The 12,500-nt window shown below is 47.5% G+C and overlaps 1 protein-coding gene across 2 annotated transcripts in view; it reads left to right on the top strand.

The window, feature by feature from the left end:
• Positions 1 to 12,500, top strand: part of itfg1 (integrin alpha FG-GAP repeat containing 1) — a 136,092-nt gene that overhangs the window by 65,299 nt on the left and 58,293 nt on the right. The window lies entirely within an intron of this gene.

The raw sequence follows: 12,500 nt of genomic DNA on the forward strand, positions 1-12,500 counted from the left end.
GATAGAGAGGGAGAGAGAGAGAAAGGGAGAGATGGAGAGAGGAAGGGAGGGAGAGAGGGGGAGATCCCATGCCCCCTGAAGCATTTTTCAAGAGAAGGAAACCTCTCAAGTCAATTTAATCTGGAGGTAGTGGTGTTCTCTACGCGATCAATGTTTCTTTCTCTGCTAGCTCTGTCCCTGCAGACAGACGGACAGACAGACAGATAGACAGGCAGGCAGGCAGACAGGCAGGCAGGCAGACAGACAGACAGACAGACAACTCTACCACAACATGAATGATTAGATTATACTTTTTATGTATTAGTTAAACAACTTAGAGGATTAATAAGGGTCCGATCATGGGTCCTCTCTGACTTCCAATGACCACCTCATACACACACATGACCACCTCTCATGAACACACATGACCCCCTCTCATAAACACACATGACCACCTCTCATAAACACACATGACCACGTCATGCACACACATGACCACATCTTAAAAACACACATGACCACCTCATCGACACACATGACCCCCTCTCATGAACACACATGACCACCTCATCGACACACATGACCACCTCTCATAAACACACATGACCCCCTCTCATGAACACACATGACCCCCTCTCATAAACACACATGACCCCCTCTCATAAACACACATGACCCCCTCTCATAAACACACATGACCCCCTCTCATAAACACACATGACCCCCTCTCATAAACACACATGACCCCCTCTCATAAACACACATGACCACCTCTCATAAACACACATGACCCCCTCTCATAAACACACATGACCCCCTCTCATAAACACACATGACCACCTCTCATAAACACACATGACCCCCTCTCATGAACACACTCCGGTCTGGCTGAGGAACATCTTCCAGACCAGCAAACATGTTCCTATCCTGTCACTCCCCATGATTACTGACCTTCCCTCCTCCGCCAATCATGTTGCAGCACATCTACATTGATGGACTGATAAAGATGGACTGATAGAGATGAACTGATAGAGATGAACTGATAGAGATGGACTGATAGAGATGGACTGATAGAGGTGGACTGATAGAGATGGACTGATAGAGGTGGACTGATAGAGGTGGACTGATAGAGGTGGACTCAGAGATGGAGGTTTGATGGACTGTTGGAGGTGGACTGATAGAGGTGGACTCATAGAGATGGAGGTTTGATGGACTGATAGACTGATATAGATGGGGGTTTGATGGATTAATAGAGAGGGACTGATAGAGATGGTGGTTTGATGGACTGATAGAGATGGACTGATAGAGATGGACTGATAGAGATGAACTGATAGAGATGGACTGATAGAGGTGGACTGATAGAGATGGACTGATAGAGATGGACTGATGAGAGATGGACTGATAGAGATGAACTGAGGTTTGATGGTACCATGCCTGTGTAGCCAGACCGAGTCCTGCCACACACACACACACACAGTTCTGCCACACACACTGGGTGTGGAAGTGCTAAGAGATCCCAGGGTTCTCTTTTGGGTTTGTGGGTTTTTCTGGAACAGCTATCTGTGTGTGTGTATGTGTGTGTGTGTGATTGTCTCTCCAGGCCAGCAGTCTGCCCACCCACCCTCTCTCTCTCTCCCTCTCTCTCCCCCTCTTTCTACCCTCCACCCTCTCTCTCTCTCTCACACACACACACCTACACACACACACACACACACAAGCACTTCTACTGTAGCACACTTCCCTGCTGATTCACACTGCTTTATGTGAAAAGGTATTTTCATTTCCAAAGGACCCCTGCAGCAGGAGAAATGTTCTAAATGTCACACACACACACACAGATGATGTGTGGCTTAGGAGCGGAGCTATGTGTTGGTGGCGGTAGTTATTTATGGAAGTAGGAAATAGGGTCAGAGAAGCGAGTCTGCTCCTGGAGCTCGGACCCCCTGGGAGATCTGAGAGCAGCCAGATAGAGTTCACCTCCATCCTCATCTCACTACAGCCTATCAGGTCAGTTGCAATGCTACTACAGCCTATCAGGTCAGTTACAGCACTACTACAGCCTATCAGATCAGTTACAATGCTACTACAGCCTATCAGGTCAGTTATAGCACTACTACAGCCTATCAGATCAGTTACAACGCTACTACAGCCTATCAGGTCAATTACAGCACTACTACAGCCTATCAGATCAGTTACAACGCTACTACAGCCTATCAGGTCAGTTATAGCACTACTACAGCCTATCAGATCAGTTACAACGCTACTACAGCCTATCAGGTCAATTACAGCACTACTACAGCCTATCAGGTCAGTTACAGCACTACTACAGCCTATCAGGTCAATTACAGCACTACTACAGCCTATCAGGTCAGTTGAACTGAGTTGAATAGAAACCTTTATTTATTCAGGGAGGGCAGTTGAGAGTAAGCTCTCTTTTTCAATGCCACCCTGATTACAATAAAAAAAACAGGATAATAGGAACATGATACAACAAAACAATATAAAATCAAGTACGAAGTCACAAGATCCAGAATAAGAACAAGTCTGCAAGAAACATGTACAGTCCACATGGAGCACACCTTCTGTTATAGCCTTGAACCTCTCCAGAGAGACAAGTTGGGCCAGCTTTAGGGAGACCTGCAGTTTGGTCCACCTCTTGGTTGCATGAATACTGAAGGCAGACTTTCCTGTGTTGGTGTTATACCGAGGTACGGTCAGCCTTATATGAGATGTCAATATTGTTTTATTTATAGAGCACCATTCATACAAATCAATGTAGCACATAGTGCTTTACATAAAGGGAGAAGGATAAAAAACATAAATCATACAAACACAGTGAGAACAGATTTAAAAGAAACAATAAAAGTAAAAGCATTAAAAATTACAAGATGTGTAAAATAGAATAAGAGATTGTGACCTAGGGCCAAATCCACAAAAGAATTGCATGGCTTTTGCATTGGCAAAACCCGTGCAAAAGAGACAAAAAAAATAGCATCTAATCCACAAAGCACACACAAAGGGTGAAGTATTGCAAAGGGTGAAGTATTGCAAAGGGTGAAGTATTGCAAACTGCACCGATGAGCAAATAGCTTCACGGCTGCGCCAGTCTCATTTGAATGTATGCAAATTAGGTAATTCCGTGCCAAATTGCCCCAAATAAACCTTGCGTCTTAGAGAGGTGCAAATAGCGGTTAGAGAGGTGCAAATACCGATTCTGAAAAGCTGGTATTAACTGCAGCAGTCAGCGCGCACTCTCTCCTTCTGTCTCTCCTCAGAACTTGTGAGGTTTGAATGATATTGAATTAACAGAACTGATATTGTGCAGTCTGTCATTTTCATTATGAACCAAGCTGTCTTGAAATGGAAAAAAAAGCCACATGGCTAATTGCAATCATGGTGTAAATTGCACACAGGTGCAGACAGGCATGCATAGACAGAACATCACCATAGTCAGACATAATATTGTTGATTGCACTATCATTTTCTTGCTAACAGTAGAAAAACAGGATTTATTTCAGAAGAAGAATCCTATCTTTCCCCTTAGTTTCTTGGTGAAGTGTTCCACATGGGTCTGGAATGATAGCCTGCTATCCAGCCAAATACCCAGGTATTTTTTATTGCTTATCAACAATTTCTATGTGTGTCCCCTGTAGAGTGTGAATACCTTTACTGGCATCAGTCCCACCTTGAGAGCAACATACAAATCGGAATTTAGTACAAGCTTAATAAGAGACAGCTGGAAAGCATCGAAAGCAGACTGCAGATTTTCAGTGGCCGTTTTAAGAGTGGGTCGTGCACTGTATACAGTAGGACTGTGTTGTCTGCATAATAGTGGACAGAACAGTGTGGGAGGGGGGCACAGTGTTTTTTAATATAAATAGTAAATAAAAGACCCAAGATGGACCCCTGTGGGACACCCTAGCCAATTACAAGAAAGCTTGATTTAAACCCATCAGCTACAACAGCCTGAATCCTCCCAATTAGATAATTTGAGAACCAACTGACGGATAGCTTGTCTAGACCTATGGAGGATAGTATAATAAAATGCTCTGATCTACCATATCAAATGCCTTAGACAGGTTGATAAAAAGTGCAGCGCAGTGCTGGCGATTATCAAGACCGCGGACTGTATCGCTCACCTGAAGTGTTTGGGCTGTCACCGTACTATGTCCTGCTCTGAACCCTCATTGTTGAGGTTGAAGTATATTGAATGCCTCCAAGAAAGCCCATAACTGAGAATTAACTAAGGATTCGAGAATCTTGGCTAGACAACATAGCTTTGAAATCGGGCGGTGGTTATCTAGCTCAGTAGGATTAGCACATTTAACCTGTGCAGCTTTCCATACAGGAGTCACACACACAGTCACACATTATCTTTATCTCACATTATCTCTCTCCCAGAACCCCCCACTACACCCACACACACACACATGTTCTCCCCCCCCCCCCCCCACACACACACACACACACATGTTCTTCCCCCCTACCCCACACATATACACACACACACACACACGCATACAGTACACACACACACACACACACCTAGCCTAGCGCCGTGTGACCGGGCTGCAGTGTGGCCAGTGTGCAGGTGTAATCCTCTCAGTGTGCTGGCCTATCAGCATGCTCTCCACCAACACCTCTGCGCCTGGCTACACTGTTGCTAGGCAATAGCTTTACAGCACCTACCCCCCGAAAGTGGGCAGGCAGGCCAGAGCTGAGCCCACTACTACTAACTAGAGATTAGAAGGTCTGGCTTCTCCTGCCTCACTATCATGGTGCTGGAGCTTCTCCACTGACCTTGAGAAGACCAATCATCCACAAACACACTTTGTTCAATCAACCAATCAATCAATCAATCAAAGCTGTATTTGTATTGCGCATTTCATACACAGAGGCAACACAATGTGCTTTACAGAGAACAAGGGAGGTGGGTACGACCCACCCCTACATATTCCAGAGGGAAGCAAAAAAACAGTATCACCCAGGGGCCAGAAAAGTGAGCTGTAAAAATTATTCCCTGACCCCTCTCAATGAGACGACCGAGCAAGCTCCTGGAGTATGTTTTGTCCAATGGCTAAGAAGGCTTGTTTAGGAGCAAGTAGTCTGACTCAACGTATGTAGGTTTTGGCAATAAATCTTGTCATTCGTTGTCACACTGCCCAATCAGTGGCGAAGCAAATTAATCTGATTCGGCCGAGAGATTCTCTCGGCACCAATCAGATTCGATAAAGACTATTTTGCAAGAGCACCGTCGCTGCGTCCGGGACTGGCTCCTCCCAAGACGACGGAGAATGGTAATATGTCCAGCCAGACCTGTCTCCGGCGCTGGCACAGCGTAAACGAAGTGTGGAGATAGGTCTGGCTATGCGAGACTAAGGAGCAAGTGATGCAACATACTAGAAGTCTCCCATTCCTGTGAAGAAGCTGCTCATGTTGACGTAGTAGTTGTACTAATACCAGAGGTCGAAATTTACTTTTAAGTTCACCAGCCAAATGTCTGGTAGATGAAAAAAATACCAGCCAAAAAAGAACATTTACAATTACATGTATGGTGGTGAATAAAAACAGTGGTCAGAGCAGATTCCTGGTGCCACAGGTGGGGTTGTAGTGCTATCCCCCACTGAAAATATTGATCTAGTGAGTAGCCAACTCATTGTGAAATAACAAACCACTAAGCTATTCTATAGGAATGAGCCTTATAACCATACCAGCTGGGCAAGTTGGCTTTGCTACAGTAGCTACCTAACCTAGCCCTTATGATATTGTACTGCTCGTTAGATCAACTGACCAGTTGTTAAATCGTATTTCACAGCACTGTTCATTTTAGCCAGCAATCTCAAATAAATGTGACGCTTGTTGGGCTGTCTGGCCTAATGTTAGCTAGTCACGAGACCGTTCCAGTCAGCTCGTACAGTACCATAGCTTTAGATGACTAGTTTGCTTGCTGTGAATTGCCTACGTACGTTGGTTCACCTGTCAACGCAACAGAAATAGTAATTGCACCTTGCAGGCTAGAGATAGGCCCCCAATTAATTTTACAGCTCATTTCTTTCCATGCACAACAACAAGCAGATCCACTGAGAGTGTTCTTTGGCTCTTTCTGTCTGCTGGCAGGTTTGGGGGCGAGGAAGGTGAGTCTCCAGGCACGTCTGTGCGTCTTCCTGGCTACTGAGGCAGGATGACCCCCCACCTCACTAAGCTCATTTATCAGCTGCAGATTCTAGGATTTAGACCCCCCCCACCTCCCTTCTCTCTTTCTCTCTCTCTCTCCCCCTTGTGAGGGTCTCTCTCTGTGTGAGAGGGAGACTGATACAAAGACAGGAGAGAGAGAGACAAGGGAGAGAGAGGCGTGAAGAGGATGTGATGATAGTGTGTCTCTGAGGCAGTGTTGTCATCAGAGATGGACTGGTAGTATCACTAGCTGGTAGAGGAGGAGAGAGGGTTTTTGCTGAGAGTTTTTGCAGCCTGGAGTATTAACTAGTAAGTTAAGATAGCTAGCTAATGTTAGCTGCTGTAGTGCTAACGCTAGCTGTCTCTGTACCCCACCTCGCTCCCACCCAACCTGGCCCCGCCCATCTAACCTGGGCTAGCGTCTCTCATTTGCTGCTACGACCTGTCACTCTTTTAATTTTGACCCGTCGATATGACCTCAGAACACCAGCTTGGGTGGCAAAGTGGCACAGACTCCATTATGTAGTATGCGGAGCGCAGCCATTCAATGTAATATTTGTCTGGAGTCTGGAGGGACTAAAAAGCGCTCGGGACACAGCTCTCATCCCTATAGCGCCCTAGAGCTCATTACCCATTGTAAACAAGGAGGAAACGGCACCACCTCTAAAACACAGTCTCTCTCTCTGTGGCTCCTCTGTACCTGCTGTCCCAGTTCCTCTGGTCCTGCTGAGCTGAGGGACCCAGGAGGAGACCTGCGAGGGGGTCAGGGGTCAGCCAGCCGCCCTCATCAGTCTGGCCTCTTTCAGCCTCCAGGTCTGCAGGGACCAATTAGAGAGCACCCTGAGAGACCCTGGCCCTGCAAGCTCCGCCCCTAACCCTCCCCCCTCAACCTTACCCTACCCTCCCCCCCCCCCCCCCCCCCACACACACACACATATATATCCGAATGCTCTCTCTCTTTCTCCATCTCTCTCCCCCCCATCTCTTTCTCTCTCATTATCTCTTTTTCTCTTTCTTTCTCCCCCTCTCTTTCTCTCTCATTATCTCTTTCTCTCTCTCTTTCTCTCTCATTATCTATTTCTCTCTCTCTTTCTCCCCTCCCCCTCTCTCTTTCTCTCTCTCTCTCTGTGGCAGTGGTTCTGTCTGCAGGTTCCCTGCTGGGATGGCTGTGTGCTGCATGGTAGTCAGAGGGACTGCGTTCCTGTCCCTCCCCTGCAGCACCAACCGTCTGTTCTCTGTGCTTCCTCTCCCTCTCTCCCTCCTTCCCTCTCTCTCCTTCTCTCCCTCCTTCTCCCTGTCTCTCCCTCCTTCCCCCTCTCTCCTTCTCTCCCTCCTTCTCCCTGTCTCTCTCTCCTTCCCCCTCTCTCCTTCTCTCCCTCCTTCTCCCTGTCTCTCCCTCTCTCCCTCCTTCCCCCTCTCTCCTTCTCTCCCTCCTTCTCCCTGTCTCTCCCTCTCTCCTTCTCTCCCTCCTTCCCCCTGTGCCTCTCCATCTCCCTCCCTCCTTCTCTCGCTCCTTCACTGTGTGTGGTCGAAGGAGAGAGAGAGAGAAAGAGGGAGGGAGGGAGTGAGAGAGAGAGAAAGAGGGAGGGAGGGAGTGAGAGAGAGAGAAAGAGGGAGGGAGGGAGCGAGAGAGAGACCCAGTGTGACCCCGTGCTCATCTTTCCATCATATCTCATGTGGAGTGTAGAGTGGCTCGTTTAAAGAGGTAGGCGTTAAGCGAGGATGCACACACACACACACACACACACACTCACACACCTCTCTCTCAAACACTTTCACATCCAGCATTGAATAACAAGAACTGGTTTCGGAACTCTCTGAAATTGAAATGATTTAGTGCTTTGCAACATACCCCACAGACACACACACACATACACACACACGCTTAGCAACTCACCCCACAGACACACACACACACACACAAACACACGCTTAGCAGCACACCTCACACACACACACACTCATAGCAACACACCTCACACACACACACACTCATAGCAACACACCTCACACACACACACACACTCATAGCAACGTGCCCCGCAGACTGCGGCAATCTATATCTGTACACAGGAGAAGGACGTCCTCAGCAGCGACTGGTGAGTGAGATGTAGGATGATTACAGGGTGGGAGAGCCAATCAGAGAGCGGTATGAGCAACCTGTCGTATGACAATGTAGGTAGTGTCTGGCTGTTGCCCTGCTGTGTGTGTGTGTGTGCGTGTGTGTATGCGTGTGTGTGTGTGCGTGAGCTGATAAGAGTGGGATGGACTGGTGTCCTGTGGTTTCCATAGAGGTTCTTACGGTGGCCGACGCGTGCAAATCACAACGGCAAATCCGGAAAACAACGGCAAGTTCAAAAAACACAACCGCAAAGTTCAAACACAACAAAAAAGTAAAAAAACACAACAGCAAGTCAGAAAACACAACTGCAAGTCGGAAACACAAATGCAAGACAAAATACACAACATCAAGAGAGAAAACACAATCGCAAATTGGAAACCACGATTGCAACTCCCAAAAACAATAACCAGAAATCGACAATAACCAGAAATCACATTAGAAATGTGTCAACCGGAAAGGGATTTACTACTTGTTGGATCTGATTGGGCAGCTATAGTGTCAATAACAGTGGGACATGTGCAGGAAGCGAATACTCAAATTAATTTGAAATGATACGTTTAATGACTGGGTTTAAGAATGGAACTATTTTTCTCCCACATGCAGGAGCCTATCTTGCCTCCTGCCAGTCTGTTATCTTGCCTCCTGCCAGGCTGTTGTTATAAATAAGAAGTTCTTAACTACTTGCCTGGATAAATAAAGGTTATTGATTGCTGATGAGCTAGCTAGCTCATTGATGTCATATCAAATATTGGACATTTTTATCTATAGCTAGTGACCTGCTTTAGGAGGCTAGTGGCCTCTAAGTAGTTTGCACAAAACAGCTGATCAGACGTTACGATGCATAGCCAGGCTCTTGGCTAGTCTATGTGACACCTAGATGGCAATAATAGCGAAAATAATGAAGATATGTTTTGAGTATATCTGTGGTGGTGATAGGATAACATTCATATACAGAGAGAGGACGAGTAGTTGTTTTGTTGTATATTATTTCAATATACAACAGAGATCATCTACAAAATAGATTACATCCTAATTCGTAGCATCATCCATGTCTAAATCCCGAGCAGCCTCCCAACACTTGGCCAACTCAACATCTGTCCTCTGTAAGGAAATCAGGTTACTGCGTGTCATAGGTAGCTGGGTAGGCTCGGACACAAGGTTTTTACTCTGGAGCATGCTCTGACTACGAGCACTTGTGTCAGCGGTAGGCGAAGTGGGCAGATGGAACTGGGGCAGTTGATGAGTCAGACAACTCAGTCGCGAACACGGTATCAACCAAGTCAACTACCTCACTCAGCCCTGCGCACGGGTAGGCTACATGCGCACACAGGGAACACTTCAGGAAACCTAGCTCTGGGCCAACACATCAGGCTGTAGAACAGAGGGATATGTTCCAAAACCTAAGAATAGGCATAACCCTGCCACCAGCAACATCGTTACCGAGCAAGAACATTTACACCTATTGGAAAAGACGGACGCACGGCCACCTTACACTCCACTGGCTATCACAACTGAAGTGCACCAGATGGAGAGGCACCGACACATAGCTCATTTCGATGTCCTGCACCAATACACTAGAACCAGTGGAAGACTTTTCAGAGAAAGGCAGAATATCAGAGAGTATAAAAGACTGGGCTGCTCCCGTATCTCTCAATATGCGCACTGGATACTGGTCCGCCGCCGTGCCACTGAGAGACACCCACCCACAGGAACGGTGCGTAACCAGGGTGCAGTGAACCGCGCACTCCAGCCAACTGGCGCTACTGCTTGCACCAAACCAACCTCCTTGGGGTGTTTGCTGGGCTGCGACATTTTGCGTTTCAACATGAAGCAGTCGGCCCTTACTCCAGCCAACCAGCTAACGTCAAAATCACTAGGACAAGAATGAATGAATGATGATGCTACGAATTAGGATGTAATCTATTTTGTAGAGAATGATCTCTGTTGTATATTGAAATAATATACAACAAAACAACTACTCGTCCTCTCTCTGTATATGAATGTTATCCTATCACCACCACAGATATACTCAAAACATATCTTCATTATTTTCGCTATTATTGCCATCTAGGTGTCTAGGTCTCCTGCATGTGGGAGAAAAATAGTTCCATTCTTAAACCCAGTCATTAAACGTATCATTTCAAATTAATTTGAGTATTCGCTTCCCGCACATGTCCCACTGCAATTGACACTATTGCTGCCCAATCAGATCCAACAAGTAGTAAATCCCTTTCCGGTTGACACATTTCTAATGTGATTTCTGGTTATTGTCGTTGTGTTTTTGGGAGTTGCAATCGTTTCCAATTTGCGATTGTGTTTTCTCTCTTGCTGTTGTGTATTCTGTCTTGCATTTGTGTTTCTGACTTGCAGTTGTGTTTTCTGACTTGCTGTTGTGTTTTTTAACTTTGTTGTTGTGTTTGAACTTTGCGGTTGTGTTTTTTGAACTTGCCGTTGTGTTCCGGATTTGCACACGTCGGCCACCGTAGGTTCTGCTGCAGCTTTGAGTCAAGCTGCAACAGCCAGGCTGTAGAAGTGTTGTCAATTGGTATTTCGCCTCTACATACACACACACACACGCACACTCACACACACACACACACACACACACACTAATCCCCTGGAGTCCATTCAACTTGAACAGTGTCTCAGGTTATCTGTCTGCCCGTTCACGTGGGACCAGTTCCAAACCATTGTCTGTGGGACGGTTGTTGCTGGCTACGTTCCGTTTCCTTTGTGTTGGTACTGCAGGTGCGGACGTTGTCGGCGGTTCCCTGGTCTGACGTCTGGTGTATGGTTCTACCTCAGAACGCAGCGCGGAGTCTCTGTGTGTGAGGAAGCTGGGGGCGTGGTCAAAATCCGAGAGCCGCCCCAGAACCAGGCTGGCCCAGGTTTAGAGGCTAGAACCAGGCTAGTGAAGGTTTAGAGGCTAGAACCAGGCTAGTGGAGGTTTAGAGGCTAGAACCAGGCTGGCCCAGGTTTAGAGGCTAGAACCAGGCTAGTGGAAGTTTAGAGGCTAGAACCAGGCTGGCCCAGGTTTAGAGGCTAGAACCAGGCTAGTGGAGGTTTAGAGGCTAGAACCAGGCTGGCCCAGGTTTAGAGGCTAGAACCAGGCTAGTGTAGGTTTAGAGGCTAGAACCAGGCTGGCCCAGGTTTAGAGGCTAGAACCAGGCTAGTGGAGGTTTAGAGGCTAGAACCAGGCTAGCCCAGGTTTAGAGGCTGGTTCCAGGCTGGTGGAGGTTTAGAGGCATGTTGTAGCAGAGCTGTCATTTTAAGAGTTTGAATCCCAAGGTCATCTTGAGCTGTGTGTGTGTGTGTGTGTGTGTGTGTGTGTGTGTGTGTGTGTGTGTGTGTGTGTGTGTGTGTGTGTGTGTCGGACACTCCATCCTTGCTCCTACATCTCCTTCTACTGGAGCTGCTCTGTGTTCAGGATGACAACAGCTTTTTATTTACCAGTCTGTCAGCCACGCGCAGAAATGGAAACACATTTATCACTTTTTGTTCCTCTACACACACTGACACACACATACACACCTACAGTACACCTACACACACATACACACACACACACAAGTTTATATCAGCTTCATTGCCAGCGGTCCTCTCCTACTAGCCCCTCGACAGAGGGGGGGGGGGGAGAGATAGGAAGAAAGAGAGAGAGGGGGGTGAGATAGACAGAGGGGGAGAGAGAGAGAGAGGGGGGAGGGAGAGAGATAGACAGAGAGAGAGGGGGGAGGGAGAGAGATAGACAGAGAGAGAGGGGGGATGAAAGACAGAAGAGGAGATGGAAGAGTGTTTCATGCTGATTCTATTTCTAGACCAGCTGGTTTGTGTTTCTCTGGTGGACGCCGTGGGGCGAGGGATAAGGATGTTTACCTCCTATATCACTCCTCATTTCAGTACAGTCACCAAGGCCTTTACCCAGACCCAGCCTCTGACCCAGCCTCTGACCCAGCCTCGAACCCAGACCCAGCCTCTGACCCAGCCTCAGACCCAGCCTCGAACCCAGACCCAGCCTCTGACCCAGAACCAACCTCAGACCAAGCCTCGAACCCAGACCCAGCCTCTGACCCAGCCTCTGACCCAGCCTCAAACCCAGACCCAGCCTCAGCCCCCAGACTAGCCCAGCCCCAAACCAGACCTAGCCCAGCCCCAAACCAGACCTAGCCCCAGCCTCAAACCAGACCTAGCCCAGCCCCAAACCAGACCTAGCCCAGCCCCAAACCAA

The sequence above is a fragment of the Borostomias antarcticus genome (assembly GCF_949987555.1).
Source record: "Borostomias antarcticus genome assembly, chromosome: 4".
NCBI classification, from domain to species: domain Eukaryota; kingdom Metazoa; phylum Chordata; class Actinopteri; order Stomiiformes; family Stomiidae; genus Borostomias; species Borostomias antarcticus.